This window comes from Ambystoma mexicanum, chromosome 1q (genome assembly GCF_040938575.1).
Source record: "Ambystoma mexicanum isolate Mex_15411 chromosome 1q, UKY_AmexF1_1, whole genome shotgun sequence".
Lineage (NCBI taxonomy): Eukaryota > Metazoa > Chordata > Amphibia > Caudata > Ambystomatidae > Ambystoma > Ambystoma mexicanum.
In genome coordinates this window covers 283,188,708-283,206,064 of record NC_090922.1, presented here as the reverse complement: position 1 = coordinate 283,206,064, position 17,357 = coordinate 283,188,708, and positions in this window count along the sequence as shown.

The following is a 17,357-nucleotide window of genomic DNA, read 5'->3' as shown; positions in this document are numbered from 1 at the left end:
CAGCCTTAAAGAATACTTTATCTGCATGCGTTGCTGTGGCTGTACACTTGTAAAATGACTTGATAACTTCTTCATCATTTCTATAGCATGAACATCTTCATTGTGAGCCCGAAATGATGCTCATCTTTAACACCTCCTCTTTAGAGCTTATAGAATCTTTATGTTCTCTCATCTCTACATCTCTTCTCGGTGCCTCAATTCTTCTCTTCATGATGCCACCAGTCTTCCCTTTTGCTCAATGTTCCCACTTCTTCTGGGATTTCATTCAAATGGCCATCATTATGTCATGTATGCATGTACGGCTTTCTCAATGGAAATCTTATTTCCTGGGTTTTCTTTGTTACAGGTATTCTTACTGGCAATGCACGTGTTTCACATTCTGACTCCCAACATATAGGCAACATGGGGTAGGAGCTTTAGATGGAGGTATTTAGCTCCATCTCTACATCTTGTGTTTGGTTCCCATTGTGGCACTGTTGCTTGTTGTACCAATGTGTACTGTTGCTGCTGTGCTTGTGCTTGTTGTGCTTGCATGGATGCTTCCTTTAGTTGCCCTTGTGGCTATGGCATTTGCTGTGGAATCTGCTGTGCTTGCTGTATTTGTGGTGCATTTGTCTTCTATGCAGAATCTTTACAATTTCTTCTGAGCTAAACTTTCTTCCTCCTGGTTTCTATTCTCAGCTTTCTTCTTCTTTTTCTCTTGTAATAATTGACAGTGATGTAGAATCATCAACTGTATTTTCAGCCATCGCTTTGCTTCCATCTCTACCTGTTTCTACACCTGCCATTGCACTGGCTTAGGCAGTACCTGATATAAAATATGATAAAATAAAGACACTCTTTTATCCCATGGTTCTCCTGTCTCGAGACACTAGCGTTCTTGAATCTCTTGACTAAATCCAACAGGATCTTCATCCTCCCCCATTTTCCTAGTCATAATTGCACCTATGTACCTAGAATCACTTGTGTACATGTGCATTATAAATTCCATATCATATCATCTGCAAAGCGCACCAAGCCCTCCGGTATCTAGGCACATAGGTTACAGAATCACTCAGACCCATAATAACGATGCAGGTATTGCAAACAGGTACAGTGATGGTATATACAATATGTACAATAAGGGTACAATGATGCAATCCAATATACACATATAAAAGCAATGATACATTCCAATATAAACATATATGTACAATGATACAGTACAGATAGGTAACGTAGTGGTGAAGGCAGAGTAGGCACAAATACAGATACATACAGATAGATTATAGTGTCATACCTAGGTGGGCTTTATGTCTACTCTTGAGAGAGAAGCCAGCTCTTTATATTCTTTCTGAAACAGAAGAAGGAGCGTTATATTGCTGAGGTGCGTAGGTAATGAGTTCCAGAGTTTAGGGGCTAATACTGGGAAACTGATGCCCCCTGATTTCTGTATGTTAAATCTAGGGACTCTTAACCAATTCTGATGGGTCGCTCTAGTGGGGTGGGCAGAAATGTTTTTGAAAATATGCAAGTCATATGTTTAGGAGATAGATTAGCAAGACATTTATGGGTAAGGCCTAGTATTTTTAAGAGCTCTCCATATGTCTGATCTGCAATTATTAAATGGTGCTCCATCATGTGTCGTGGTCTGTGCAGTTACAATCTCATTCATTGCTCATCTCCAAATGTTGTCAGCTCTCTTCCCTGGACTAGCTGCCAGTAGGCCTTTTACACCACCCACTGCCAACATATTTCCTGCTGTCATTCTCTCTAACTCATAAATCCATTTCCAGCACCTGCAGTCAAACTAGGTAATTTACATTTCAGATTTTCCTTGTCATTTGTGGCCACAGAATATACAGCAGTTGTCCTCCCCCTTTCTCCAATAACGGGAATTGTTTAAATCCTGGTCCAAAATGATATCCCCTACACGTTGCATCTTCCACGTGGTGCTAGTTTTGCCCATTCTTCTTTTTCCTGGTAATGACCTTAACCTGCTTACATAAGGTGGGAACATATCCCCTGTACTAGGCGACTTTGCTGGTGGTCGTTCAGATTATGCTGTCAGTTATGGCCTTTTTCTTTCTTTCAAGTCTTCTAAATCTGACCATTTTACCCCTTTCTCAATGTTTGGGTCTATCGAACAGCTGCATGCGCCTTCTCGTTGTGCTTTCTCATTTTCCTCACTCTCTTCATCTGACATCATTATACTCCAACTGGCATGACTCTTATTTCTTTCTGCGTCATCAAGATCTAGTCTACCTAGGGACAGCGGTCTATGCTGGTCCATCAGTGTGTTATCCATTCTATCTCCTGTTTCCTTTGGCGGAGATCCAGCAATGCTCCCCATAGCCTCATAGCCACTCTTCTCTCTCATTTGCCTGTAGATCCCCAATTATTTTCCTTATGCCTTCTGTCTCATACTCATCGTCCCAAGTCTGTACTTTCGATATCCCTTGCAGATACCTGCAGGGCTTTTGTGGTCCTCTCTTTTCTTCCTATCGCTCTCATGCCTCAATGGGTCATGCCTTTTACCCACTCAGCGTGGTACTTCATGATTTTAGGTGTGTATCTTGGTAATGTCCTGCATAGATGTAAAAGGGGAGTGTCCCATAATGACAAGTCATTTTTGACTGTCAATACTAACCCAGTTTTCTCATTTATTATGTAATTAATTAATTACACTTCAAAAATCACTTCGGCCAGCACCATCAATCACTGTCTATCTCCAACAAACCAATTTCTCCAAACAATTTTTCAAATGTTTACAATGACACCCATTTTATATCCTCTTATTATTATGGATAGTTTAAGAATCTTATTTTATCTTATATTTTTCTCAGATGTTATCTCTCCTCGGTTTGATTGGCGCAAATGCCATGATTTTTTTGAGGGTCTAATAATGTTTCATGTTATATTGCTATCATTCTTATATTTTTTAAGCTTTCATCCTTTCATCCTATTTTATGATCATTAATACAAAATGCGTCAATATATTTTTTACACTGATATTTTTTCAAAACCCCCAAAACATCTATGCACACTTTTCCTATGATCATCTTGTCCTATATTCCTGAAAGACGTATCTCATCATTTTGAAGTGTGTCATGCACACTTCTTATGCTGTGGCTGCAGGAATCCCTTAAATAATACAATAATACTCTGTTCCGGAGTACGGTGTGGTCCCTTCTTCCTCCTTGACGAAAGATATCAAGGTATCTTCTTTTCCCTTCCAAATCTTGTTACGGTCTCCGTATATATATATGTGTATATATGTGTATATATGTGTACATATGTGTGTATATATATATATATTACACAGCCACAGTAGTGGCTGTGTAGTTATGGTTTTGCTAATGCCATAGTAAGAGCACTTTTTGGGCGGCTTATAACTTTGCTCCCCCTGGACGAATCCTCACCAAACTTTGCAAAAAAAAGTATATGGCCCACTCTTAATTATTTTGCAAAGTTTGGTGAGCTTTGCTCCAGGGGGGGAAAAGTTATAGGGGGGGGTCCAAATAATTTTTTTTTCACATAGACTGAATGGGGGAAAAACTCTGCGTATGCCTACAGCTCAAACCGCTGGACGGATTTTCACCAAATTTGTGGCAGGAGCAGCGGTTTGGTCCCAAAAGCATGCTTTTCTAAATTTGGTGAAAATCCATCCAGTTTTTTTTTTTTAAATAATCAAAATGTAGGTCTAAAAAAATTAGTGATATCTATGTCCGCTCCACAGACACACATCCCTGTTCGCTCCACGGGCAAGATAACAATTGGCTAATCGGTCGGTTCATGTCTGCAGACATGTGACTTGTTCGCTCATTGGATGGTGAAGAGCGTGAAGTGCGTCAGATTGTTCCGATGCACCCGCCATCTTGGATCCATTTTTTGGAGTTTGCGGACATCGCCGCAAAAACATATTCAAAAACACAACATTGCACTTGTTAAACTTATCAAATACTGTCTGGGGGAGATGAGGGTTGATGAGGATGGGATGGGATATGGCAGCAAGAAGCAAAAAAGTGGTGTTTTTTTTGTCACAAAAGTCATACGGTACATTTGGAGGTGTTCCACAATATAATGTGCGTAAAGTACAGACGAAGGACTAATGTGTCTGTGTTAAAATGTATTCAAAATAATAATGGAGTCAGACTGCCGCCCCATAGAGTCTGGCATCTGAGGCAGCCACCTGCAGTGTTTTATGGAAACAGCGGCCCTGCACGTTTATGAGAATACAAGTTCTCATGGATGCGTTGAGCCATGTTGTTGCAAAGTGAAAATGTATTTAGATTCTGAGTGAAGGTCACCAGCTTTGATTTTTTGGTTGCGAGCAAAGGAAGCCCACGCCTGGGACACAAAGTGTAAGGTTCAATTGTTTTTTGACCTTGAGAGAAAGGGAATATTCTGTAAGGAATGCAGTGAGAGGAGGTTTGTAATAATGAAAATTTGATAAGGTTATGCATTCCAAAAGTGTGTAAGTAACATGTAAATTCAGTTCATGAACAATCTTTGGTGCAAGCGCAGTGAGCGTTATGGTCTGATTTACGCCAATAGAATGGAAATGTTGAAAATAATGTAAGTTTGATTTTGACGACTGTATACCGGAACGAGCATTAACTTATTATTATCTGAAGATTAATTTTGGGTTATATTCTATTTGTTTGTTCTGTGTTTCTTATTGCAATGCAACGCAAGTACTATCTTCCTGTGTGGTTGTCTTTTTTATGTGGTTATGGGTAGTGCAGGATCTAGGTGCATGTAGACTATCACTAGGTTCACCCAGGTTCAACGCTAATATTTAATTAAAATGTCATGTATGACCATATCGAATTGTGTATCACTTTCCACGTTGTTTTTGTCTTTGTTGAGATTGTTTGATGTGTGTGCTACTCAGTAGTTTAAACTCTATGCCAAATTAAAAAAGTCAATAGATATATTGTAATAAAGTTCGGGTATTGATACACATTTTCTGTTATGTTTTCCAAATAGCTACATCCTGCCTTTCTGCGATTGTCATAGATTCCAGATGCCAACTGACGGCTTTTTCAATCGGCAGCTGCACATAGTTGTCAACGCCTGGATCACAGTGACTGTTTTTTGGGACGATCGCCCAGGGCCCATGTGCCCGTACGCTGTACTAGCGATTAGGAGTAACATAACATAATTTATTGTGGTCTAGACCCAAGTTGATGCAGAAGCCCTGAAATTCACTGTGCGACCCAAGTGATTCCTTTATCGAAAACAAAAACTTTGTGTATGGAAAAAGAACAATGTGTGCCTCACGATTACCATTTTGGATCACAAGCGAAGAAACAAATTTGCAATTTGATTGAATATGGGAATAGTCGGATGTTCTCGGAGAGTTTATTATGAAATAAAAGTACTTTACAAATTATACAGTTATTGTTTTCTTTTAAAGAACGGTTTAATATTCCGAATTGTGATGTGCTGTGTTGTTAATCAATGTGTGTTGATTTTCGGGTTCTGCGTCATATCACGTAGGTGATTATGGGCGCATTTGGCTACGCTGAAGAGGAACATCACTGAGAAAGGTGTAGAATATCACTAGGGTTGGTGATGTGAGGGTCAGGGGCGGGGCATATGATTTAGTGACGTCAGGGCAGTTTACCTTAGGCAGATGCAGCAATGGATAAGAATATCACAAGATGGACGCGGCCTACTGCCAGATTTCGTATGTTTTTAAAAGAGGAAAAGTGAGGTAAGGTGAATTGGAAATGTTTGCGATAGATCAACGTACGTATAAAAATACATGGTCGAACCATCGGGATAATAATATTTTCTGAGCATTGCACTTGTAAAACTTATGAAATAATGTTTGGGGAGGTGAAGGGTGATGATGATGGGTGGGATATTTCTGACGTGATTTCGAATGAGTTTACAAATTTTGGTGGGATTTTGTGCAGAGCTTATATGACGATTGTATGTGCATTCATTTGAAAGTTTTGAAATTTGCGTAAGGCGCATTGGCAAGGATCGAAAAGCATGGTTTTGCAAATGTGGCAGTGTTTTCTTATGTTTTCTTTTCTTACAAGTGTCATAATGTAGTTAAAAAGAATAGCGGTATAGCTTTAGTGACTGAGGGGTAGGCTGTAGCCATGGGCAGTGGCCTGAATGTCGGGTTCATGGTATAAGGCCATGATCCGGTCTATGTGGCTACTGGCCATGACCAGAAGGGACAAAACATAGGATTAAAGTGGCCATGTCCACCTGGGACTGGCTTTGTGGTAAAGTTATTCGAAATTAGTATAGATTTGAAAGGGAAGAAAAATGTGCTTGTGGTAATATGGTCATAGGGTTTTCTTTTTGCCTTTTGCAGGCTGCCATGGAAAGGGAAGAGGGGTCCTGTATGCAACCCCCGCCTCCCCTTTCCATGGTGGCCATCTTGGAAAAGGATTTTCCTTCCTAAACCGGGACGCCAAAGACGTCCCAGTGTAGGACGAAAAATCCTCTTGTTTAGTAGCACAGGTTACCGTTTTGGGAACCTAGGCTGCTAATGGCCTTCATCCCCCATTTCAGGGGCTGGAATGGGGGGTAATGGTCCAGAGACCTCGTTATCTACCCTCGCTTCGCTTGGGCTGATAACTTGGGCTGCTGGGCTGGTATCCACCGTTCCAGTCCGTGGAACGGAGGATGAACGTCCCAATATTCCCATTAGCATAACACAAAATGGAAATGGAACAATTATTTTGTTTTTGGATGGAGTTTTTTTTGGCAGGAGAGCTAAGAACGAAAGGTGGGGAGGAAAATGAGGGAAGAGGCACCAAACACTAATATGGAGGGGCAGGTGGACAGGGGAAAATGTTGCACGTGTGTTATTTCTAAGGTGGGGGGCAGTGTTTCTCATGCTCCTTGATTACAGCTAAGGTGGTGTCTCTTGGGGAGGAGGGATGCCTTTAGCTGATGCCATTTTAAGATAAATAGCAGTTTTGCTAAAAGTATGTGCTGTGTACTAGATTGTTAATGGATGAGTACGAATAGCTGTTGGAGCTGTGCAAGGGAAATGTTGAAGTTGAAAGTTCCTAGATCAGTAGAAAATGTAGTTCCAAACTGTTCACGTAGCACAGATCTTATTGTGAAGTGCGTACGGGTTCTTGGACACGTCATCATGCTGCGCGCCAGCATATGGTCATGTGGCACTCTCCGGGAAGGTCTGCAATGAAGTCAGATGTTCGTAGACATTATAGTTAAGTTGCGCTAATAAAAACCTATGAAATTCAGTAAAAAAACGTTGTTAAAGGGACGTTATGGTTAAGTTGCGCTACTAAAAACCTATGAAATTCAGTGAAAAATGTTGTTAAAGGGATGTTATGGTTCCAAGTAAAACCGAAAAAAACCTGAAATTCGCCAGTTATGGTAAGCTAAGCACCCATAACTCGCGCCACAACCCTGCACTGCTAAGACTAACACCCAGGACATCAAAGATGACATCGCAAATGCCCTCCACAATGCAATTCAAGTAAACACTGCTTGCCATGTACGCATGGCAGGCATCATTTACAATGGATGCCTATGGGGGGCACCTGTTTTTTGCTGGTGCATAATGCAGGCGGATTCCATAGGGATCCCATGCATGTGTGCCTGCAGAAAAATGCATTCCGGTGCAAATGCTGGAAGGTTTGTATGCTAGAGAGGAATGGAGCAGCAGAAACATAAACTGCGTTCTACTCTCCTCTCTGCCACACGAATTAATGTGAATGGGCTGTGGTGAGAATCAATACATAATATTCTTTTGTAAGGCTTTAACGTTTTTGATTCCTGCCACAGCCCTTTTTTGCAGGGCTGGAAATGAGCCCATCTGTGAGAGAGAGGAGGGCATATGCTTTACACTCCTGTTGGGTCAGGAAAACATGAACTTTGAATTGACAAGAGACTTCTAGTGTTTGATTTCTTTATTTTGTATTTTATACAGCTGCATATTTAGCTTCATATGTTACCTTTCACTGAATACACAGCACTATGCCCCATCACCTGATGGCAGGGTCCAGGACTTTGTCTGAGGCGTTTTCACCCAGAAGTGTAACAAGCTCAGAAGTTGTAATGATGGTCTCAAACCCATCATCAACAACGGTTCTATTGTAGTTACAGGGATTGACAGCACACAACCTTTCCAGTTTTTTCCATTGTCTACTGGCTAAACAATTTTAGTTGTTTAGTAAAATCACTAATTCCTTGAAGACCCCACAATTCCAGATCAATTTGCAGCCCTTTTAATACTCACAAACATTTGAGCGATTATGTGCCAGACCTAAGGAAGAAACACACTGTACAATAGAGTATTACGTTCCGGTAGAGCTGCTGTTCCTGGGACAAGATCAGTGATTCCATTCCACAGATGTTCCAAGAGTAGTGTTCCCATCAGCAGGGTTAAAATGAGATACCATGTGCAGAGTTAGACCATGAACTGATAGACTACAGCGCTTTGGGTCTGTTAAGCCGCTGATGTTTTTCAAGACTCTATTAGGGCTAAAGAGGAGAGCTTTGTCATATCTCCTTTAGTGATGATATGCTAATGAATGGTTTATAGTCATAATTTCGAAATCAAAAATTTCGAAAGTCAAAAAGTCGAAAAAAAAATGTCGAAAAAAATAATGTCGAATTTATTTTTTATGACGTTTTTTTTCGAAATGGGGGGGTTCCCCCCGGGGGTTCCCCCCAACCCCCGTTTTTTCGTTTTTTTTTTGTTTGTACCTTTTTTTTATATAAACTAGAGCCCAAAAAAAAATATTGAAAAAAAAAATAATTCGACATTTTTTTTTTCGACATTTTTGATTCGACTTTTTTGCCATTCGAAATTTTGTATTCGATATTATGACTGGACACCCTAATGAATAGGCCTGTTGTGGCAGTCTTTTCAGGGTTTGGATGTGTAATGTTAGGTGTTAGGAGATATTAGAGGGGAGTCAGTTAGTCAGGGGAAGTCCGTACTGGGCAAAACTACCTGCAAACAGACACTCTGAAGCCTGCCCATTTGCAGACCGCTCCCATTTCTCTATCTCCCAAACCCACCTCTCCCTCAATCTCTGTCTCTGTCTTAAATAGATATATTGTACATGATGAGCAATACTAGTATCTGTGATTTGGCAGATCAGGGAAAGGGGTGGGGGTGGAAACTCAAACATTACTATGGGTTCAAAGAGATTGTGTATTCATGTGCTTTTTATTGAATATTCATTCGATCTGCATTAATGCTGCAAACCTAGTTCCATATTTGTGTTCAGTTACATTTGGATTCTATATTTTTTTGAACACATAGGACTTAAATTAATAATACGTATAGATTATGTTATGAATTGTGTTTGCTGACACGTGTTTGGGCCTGAAGGTCGTTCTCGAGGCAATTCATGCCTCATAATCATTATAACTTGTTCACATTACTTTGATAGAACAAGTAATGGTGGAGTTTGTGTGAATTGAAAGGACAACACACACATCACAGCACCATTATTGAACAACCACAGGTTTCTCAAGAATAGTGGATCATTTTGAAATGAAAAAAATAAATGACTGTGGGAAAAAAACTAAGTTGCGCCCTGATGCCTCCGGGCCTGACGGTGCGCGTTACAAATAAAACAAATACAAATACAAGCAATATAAAGAAAAACGTAATTATATGATTGAAAAAAGTGAGTTTCATACATCCAATGTGCTCTTCTAATATAATTATTATACATTGAATTCCTCTTACAATTCTTTATCAATATCACATGTTTAAGTCCGTTGACAAAATGATAGCTCCTGATTAATGATCCTGCTTATAATGTCGTTGAATAGGTCTGTCAAATATTCAGATCTATGGAGAAAAGGATTGGAGGATCCATAGGGTAATTGTATCCCTGTTATTTCAGAGTCGTATAGGCTAAATATATTGTTCTTATGATCTGACTTGTTGGGGATACTGCTTATCATTATATCATTCCAACTAATAGGATTGTAGACATACAAAACCTTTAAATGTGTATGCAAAATGCAAGTTTATCCATGTTCTTATGAATTAACTGATGGGAAATCCTCATCCCAAATTAGTTGAGCTACAAATGGCACACTGCTTGCAAATTCAGTCGCCAGTTTGTGAATATGTATAGTGCATATGATGTCATTGAGTCTACATATGAGGTAATACGTTAATGATGGTTTTGAAGGTATCACTCCTCATCCAAACAAAAATATTTGTGTGATGGGCATCTTTGATTCTACTAAATATGAATTGTCATAGTTCCTATGATCTAAATTTGAGCATTATAACCATCTAAAGTATGTGTAACATTGGATTCCTCATCCTATGTATGATTGTTTCTAGAGAACGAGATTACATTTTGGTCATGCTCCTGAATTTAGAATGATTAAGTACATTCAAATTCTGTACTAGTTCTCTCTGTTAGCAATCACGCATAGCAAAAGTATCAGAGCCAGTAGTCAGGAGGAATCATATAGTCTGTTAGCAATCATGTATATCACAAATCTTGGAGACAGAAGTCAGGAGTAAAATAATTCTCCACTGTCATGATGTCTCATACGCATAAATCTTAATTTTGAACGTTCTCTCGAAGAAAGCATATTTAGCCAGAGGATTGTCTCTATCTAAATAAAGACTTCCGAACTGAAAAATGTTGATGTAAAGTCAATTGACTATACATCTGGTAGATACAGCCTGCAAAATTAATACACAATGGGCCTCATTACGACCCTGGCGGAACGGGTTAATAGGTGCCACAAAAGGATGCGGACCCGTTAAACCCGTTCCGCCACATTACGAGGTCCCCTTGCGGGACACGGTAAGCACGCCTTGTTAAGCCAGGGGAAGAGGGAGTAAGCCAGGGGAAGAGGGAGCAAACAACGGGCCAACTCATAATTGGCCCGTTGTTTGCTCCTTCTCCCATTCCCATTCAGCCCTATGGGGGCTGAAATGGGAATGGGGAAGGTCTGGGTCCGGGTCCTTGGAGGGAGGAATTCCCGGGCCCGCCGAACTCGGAATGGCCCGGTAATTCCTCATTCTGGGAACCCGGACCCGGAGGCGATTTTGGCGGCAGCCATGCCGCCAAAAGCGGCATGGCTACCGCCGAGGTCGTAATGAGGCCCAATGTCTCCTTGTTCAATGCATGCTATGGAAATTGCCATTTGGCATTACACCAGCTTACTCATGGCCAGTTGATTTAGTTCAAATGGCACAAAACAAACAAGAGGTACTGAATATTTCTCACTTTTGCAAAACCATGAGCTACCTGCTAAGGGCTATGGCAGGCAGGAACTTAAGGCTCATTGCAAGAACTTCTTTAAATTTGAGGACTGCAATCACCCATTTCACATTCCTTAGAATATTGTTTAGCAGGGCGTGAGAGGACTCAAACCTCTCTCTAACATGCTCTGTTACTAGGATCTGTGGCTTGCTTGGGCTTTTACCTGTCACGAGCAGGGTAAGGCATTTATCAGGCGTTCATCAGACTTTGGTTGTGGCAGGGGCCAGAATCCCCGCTTATTTTGCCCAGAGGTCTACCCTCCTGTCATTGTTAGGGCATGAGCTAGGATCCCTACACGTTTTGCCCTGAGGTCTACCCTACTGCCTCACATAATCCCCACACTTTTTTACACAGTCCAAAATTTAAAATCACACCCCTCCAAACCACCTTCCACAAAGATGGTCAATTTATAGCCAACCTCATTGCATGAATAGGAGCTTGTGGAAAGCAGATGTTATCCAGAGCACCCAGAGGGGCAGATAACAGTACAGGAGCTGGCATATCCATATAGATACTAGTGAGCAAGGCCAATGGATCAGAAGCAGGATACCCAGATGCTGGTGGAGGTATGGGAACCTTAACGGGACCAGAAAAAGTTCCTTGAATGAGTGCCAACATGAGCATGAATTTAATCTATGCCTGCTTTCCTTTTAATTATGGTGGATAGGCTATCATATTTAAGAGAATGAAGATGAATTATCTATATTGTGCTCTTCTCATTATGTATGTTGATGTCTCCCATATTTCAACAGTCAAAACCCTTGTGTGAGGCAGAACAGGAGCAGGTGAGCACGGGTGTTACCAACAATGTGAAGAAAAAAGATTCACTGAATTGATTTCGTTTTGAGTGTGCTGCTATTTCTATGTGTCATATGTAGACACTTGTGGAGTCCATGTTGTAGCAGCATTCCTATCAGCAGGAGTTCTAGTGCAGAGGCCAACAATAGTTCAGCCACTAGGAGCAGGGGCAGATATCATTGGTTAATGCATACACTGGCAGAACATCTAACATTCTGCTGCCTGAAGCTAATGCAGCAGGACTCATGGGCAGGAACACACATAAATAGAGACCACTGCCAGAAGCCAGAGACAAAAACAACTGGAGCAGTCTTGCTCCGAGTGATTCTATATGTACCATCTGCCAGGATGGCTGTAAAGGAGTACAATAAAAGAGCACTGCTTAAAAAGGGTTTTATGCAAGCATGGTGCCTGCTGATGTCAGGATAGGGATCAGGAAGTGGGACAAAGGGGCAGTGCATGAAGTAACTTCCATTAATATTCATTATCCTATCCATATTCTTTCACATGTCAGTTCCCTTCACTCCCATATGACGGCCCTGTTTGCTTTATGTTATGCATGCTGTGTAGAGGAGTTGCTAGACTTTCAGTTGTACAGCCGGTCCAAGTTCTGCTTGGCATACATTGGGCCTCATTACAAGTATGGTGGTAAGGTAACAACAGTGTCGGTATCACTACTGGCGCCATTGCTACCGTACCGCCATACTTGGAGTTCTGCTTGCGGGTGCCCTTGCAGCCACCATGTCTGCTCTGGTGGTCGTACCTGCACCCGCGAGCAGAACATGATGGTAGCACCGGTACCGTTTTTAACGGTACCGGTGCTACCACCCTCCCCATTCCCATTGAGCCCTATGGGGCCGAATGGAGATGGGGAGTCCCTTATTACCGGCACCCGCGAATGGGCAATTACCGGGTCCGCCAAACTCGGCTTGACCCGGTAATTGCCCATTCGCGGATGCCAGATTTTTTCTCAAGTTTGGAGGTAGCCTGCTTGTATTACAGGCATGGCTACCTGCAAACTTTTAATGAGGCCCATGTCTGTAGAGGCAGGATTCCTCATTTCATTACTCGTTAGTAATTCACGCATTATATGACACCTCTTTAGGTGATAGCCAAAGCTAATTGAATGAAGATCTGGGCTAGGAGGCCATGCAAGCAAAGCAGATAAGTTAATCAATGAACATAGAATCAAATTGTTTGTTTCTTTTTTGTCTGGATTTAACTTTCTGGAGGGATCAAAGACTTTTGGAATACATGGCATCAAGGCATCCCACAGTCAAGGCCCCTTCCAAGATGCACTGACAATGGGACCTCCGAAAATAAAAATAAATAACAAATTCAGTGTTTTTCGGTATTTTGTCCGCAATGAAATTTACCACTCTGTAATTGTGGTTGGTAAGATCACATATAACAGTTGAATCAACTGTGTGCGTCCAGTGTGAAAGTGGCTTAAGTGTAGCGCCAAGATGCCTTTTAGGTGTACATGAGCGGTAAAAGTGCAACTCACTTAAGATAACATAACATAATGTCTTCTTTAATAGACATAGACATGGCAAATATTTGGGATAAAGGTGCAATCAATCAGATTAACTCATCTATTCGCACCTGGGGAAGGTCTCTCAGCCAATCAGGTGGCTGGAAATGTGGGACAGAAGACACAGTGTACCTACCGCCTGCATTTCTCAAGCCACTTGAGAGGCTTCAGCAGGGGCTGCCATCTGATTGTGGGGAGGCACAGGGAGACCCTCCCTGTTTCAACCCCACACCCCCACCATACCCTAAACTCCCATGGTATCCCAACCGTTCTCCTACCCCCTCCCCCACTACCTACTTACTTGGTGGACCAGAGCTTTCTGATCTGTTCCCAGTACTTCCTCCCTTTCTCAGCACCCACCAAATAAGTGGAAAAGGGTCTAGGTCTGTTTTATATTTGTTTTGGCTGAGACCACGTTGTTTTATTTTTATTTTTCATTGGTGATTGAGCTCACTCAACACGCCTCAAGCCCGTCTCCCATGAGAAAACAAAATATTTGCACCTTGGATGGAGCCTCGGGGTGTGAATAGCAATCACCCCCTTGTCACGGTGCATATATGGCTGGTAACGGCCTTAAGCACACTACGAGGCCCTTGCATTAATCAGACCTGCCTATGCTCGTGATGTGGGCCATTACTGCCCATATGCCCCTCCCCCCAATGCCTGGGTGACAGCTATAGTATTGCAGCAGGCAAGTTTAAAGAATGGGCATTGAGCAGATTTTTAGATTAAAAGTTGATTGGAGATTTATCTACCAAATATTAGATGCTTAAGATTACATGGAGGTCAAATTCTAGGTAAAATGGCTACCCAACCAGAGGAAGAAAACACATTTCATGAAATTGGGACTTAATATATTACTGTTTGCCTCTCTGCCAAGTCCTCTGCCTACAATGCCTGCATTGTCAATGCCAAACCTAACACCAGAGAAATCTTCACTGTTCTCAGGGAACTGGAAACCCTTACCAATCCCCCAGTCACTATATCCAAAGATGACTCCTGGTGCACCAATATTCAAAACGCCATGCTCGCCAAAATGTACTCCCTGCACAGAAGAATTGGCACCAAATAATCCCTGATCAAACCTTCTCGAGCAACACCGACAGCTCTACCCCCTCCACTGTCAGTCCTCAATATCTTACTATATTTTACTTCTCCAATGTATCTGAAGACAAAATCAAATCCATTAAAAAAAAGGTCTCAATCCAGCTCGATGTAAAGGAGACACTTGCCCCAGTTAGCCTAATAGAAGACTGCTAGGACATTCTAGAACCCGTCATTGCATTCTTCATCTACGCTTCCGTCTCCACTGGCATAGTCCCCACCAGCCTAAAGGAAGCCTGGGTACTCACTTTTATCAAAAAACATGCTGTAAAACCAACAATCCCAACAAACTACCACCCATTCACAACTGTCCCTTTCTTGTTAAAAATCCTGGACAGAGCAGTTCATGTACAAATCTACTGATAACTAGAAGACAACCATATCCTGGGTATATGCCATTCAGGGCTCTGCCAAGGACACGGGACAGAATCAGCATTACTCAACCTAAACATTCAGATTGATGAAATCAGGGATGAAGGCAAAATTGCCCTGCTGCTTCTCCTTGATCTATCCACAGCGTTCGACCTGGTGGTCACCTATCCTCCTCAACTAACTTCTCTCCTGAGGCCATAACCTGGATAACCTGGATTGCCTCCTTCCTATGGGATAGATCCATGAGAGTATTGTCAGAAAATTCCAGTGCCCCCTCACACCCATCACCTGTGGGGTACCTCAAGGATCCTGTGTATCCCCAACACTGTTTAACATATTTGCAATATGACTATTTGCAATCCTGGACTCAATCGGCATATCACATACAAACTATGCTGAGGATACACAAATTCTCCTCCCCCTTTCTGGTGACTACCACACAGACTCCTCCACCCTACACTGGATGGCCACACACTGGGCCCCATTACAAGTATGGCGGTAAGGCAACAACGGTACCGGTAGCGCTACCGGCAGCGTGGCTACCGTACCACCATACTATGAGTTCTGCTCGTGGGGGCCTTTGCAGCCACCAGGTCTGACCTCGTGGCCATACCGGCACCCGCAAGCAGAACAGGACTCTAGCACCGGTACGGTTAACTCGGCATGATCCGGTAATTGCCCATTCGCGGATGCCGAAAAAAAATGGATACCGGCGACAGCCGTGCCTGTGCTACAGGCACGGCTACCGCCAGCCTCGTAATGAGGCCCACTGTCTATGCCTGAACGACGAAAAGGTCGAGATACTCTTGGTGGGTTTTGGTGGGTCCCCCTTCAGTGATCAAAGACCTGATTCTCAATATTCCTCCATTTAGATCAACAATATCCCGATTCCAGTCTCACCATGACTAAACTAATCAATGCATCCAGACCTTTCCTCTCTCCGGACAGGTGCCTTACAATTGGCCGAGCCACCATAGGATCATTACACTCTTCCAACCCTGCATGTGACACTAACTCTTCTTACTTTGCATACATCAATGCTACAGCATTAAGAGATGACAGGACACACATGGCTGTCATGATGGTGCAAGTGGGACATGTAGCACTGGGCCTCACTTGGGATCTGTGCTTGTAACCATGCCTGTTGCTAGGAAGAAATGATTGCCCACAGAACAATTAGGGAAATATCTTTTGCAGTGACCTTCTCTGTTGATCTACAACTGGCTCTGGCAGCAAACCTCTTAATAGGTATGGTGATTCTTAGGCAAACTGATTTTGCAACACGCCCCATTCAGCACAATGGCAGAGGCTTGTACCTCTGTGGCAATCATCCACAGGTGTGTGAAACGTCATGACAGCCTTTGCCTCTGAAGCAAGACTGTCTACTTTTAAAACGTCAAACGACAAATTCTAGTAGCGCTTATGGGAAAAAGGTCACCTCTTTGCAATTTAACACTGTGACACGACATATTTGAAAATATACTGAAAGACACATGCACATTCTCCCCTACAGTTATATTGTCCATTATATTTGGAGACAAGTGACTGGGTGTCAATATTTGGGTCTTGTGTAGTAGAAAACATGGTGGTAAAAGAAAAGTGTACCACCACATCTACCACCATTCAAAAGAGACTGCAATTACCCCTGCTCAAAGAACAATAGTCACACCACTGCCCACATATTCTTGGACAAGCACATCGGCATTACCTAACCCTGTACGTGGCCAGGACGACTATTAGAAGGCATGGAAGGCTGCAAACACTTGGTCACTAGATGGCACTGAAAAAGCAAGCGATGCCTGTTGTGGTAATAATGAGTCATGGATGTCCCCTCAATTGACAGGTCATGTATACGTGTCTTTCACATACAACCCCTTCATCTGCACACTGACACATGTATGGGTCACATCTGTTCCAGAGGCACTTGTGAGGAGGATGGGCACTGTTAAGTTGCATGAGCACCGTTACAACAACGCATGCTACATGATATTGTAATCACAAAGTGGTGCTGGCCTTCACACTGTTAATTAAAAGAAAGACCATCACACCCATGCTTCATATTCACCTGGTGACACTGTATATTCCCTACGCTTGTGTCTGATGACACCAATTTGAAATGTAGTGACCCACAGACTGCAAAACTACAATTCTGGCAATGTCCTAACTTGCAATCCCATTTAACAAGCACTCAGGGTACATACAAACTGATGCAGGTGCCTGCATAGGACTGGTCGAGCCTCCATGCTCTGGCCAGAGATGGCCTGCTGCATCGTGCACATATGCTGCTTGTTTCATAAAATAGCATTTGAGTT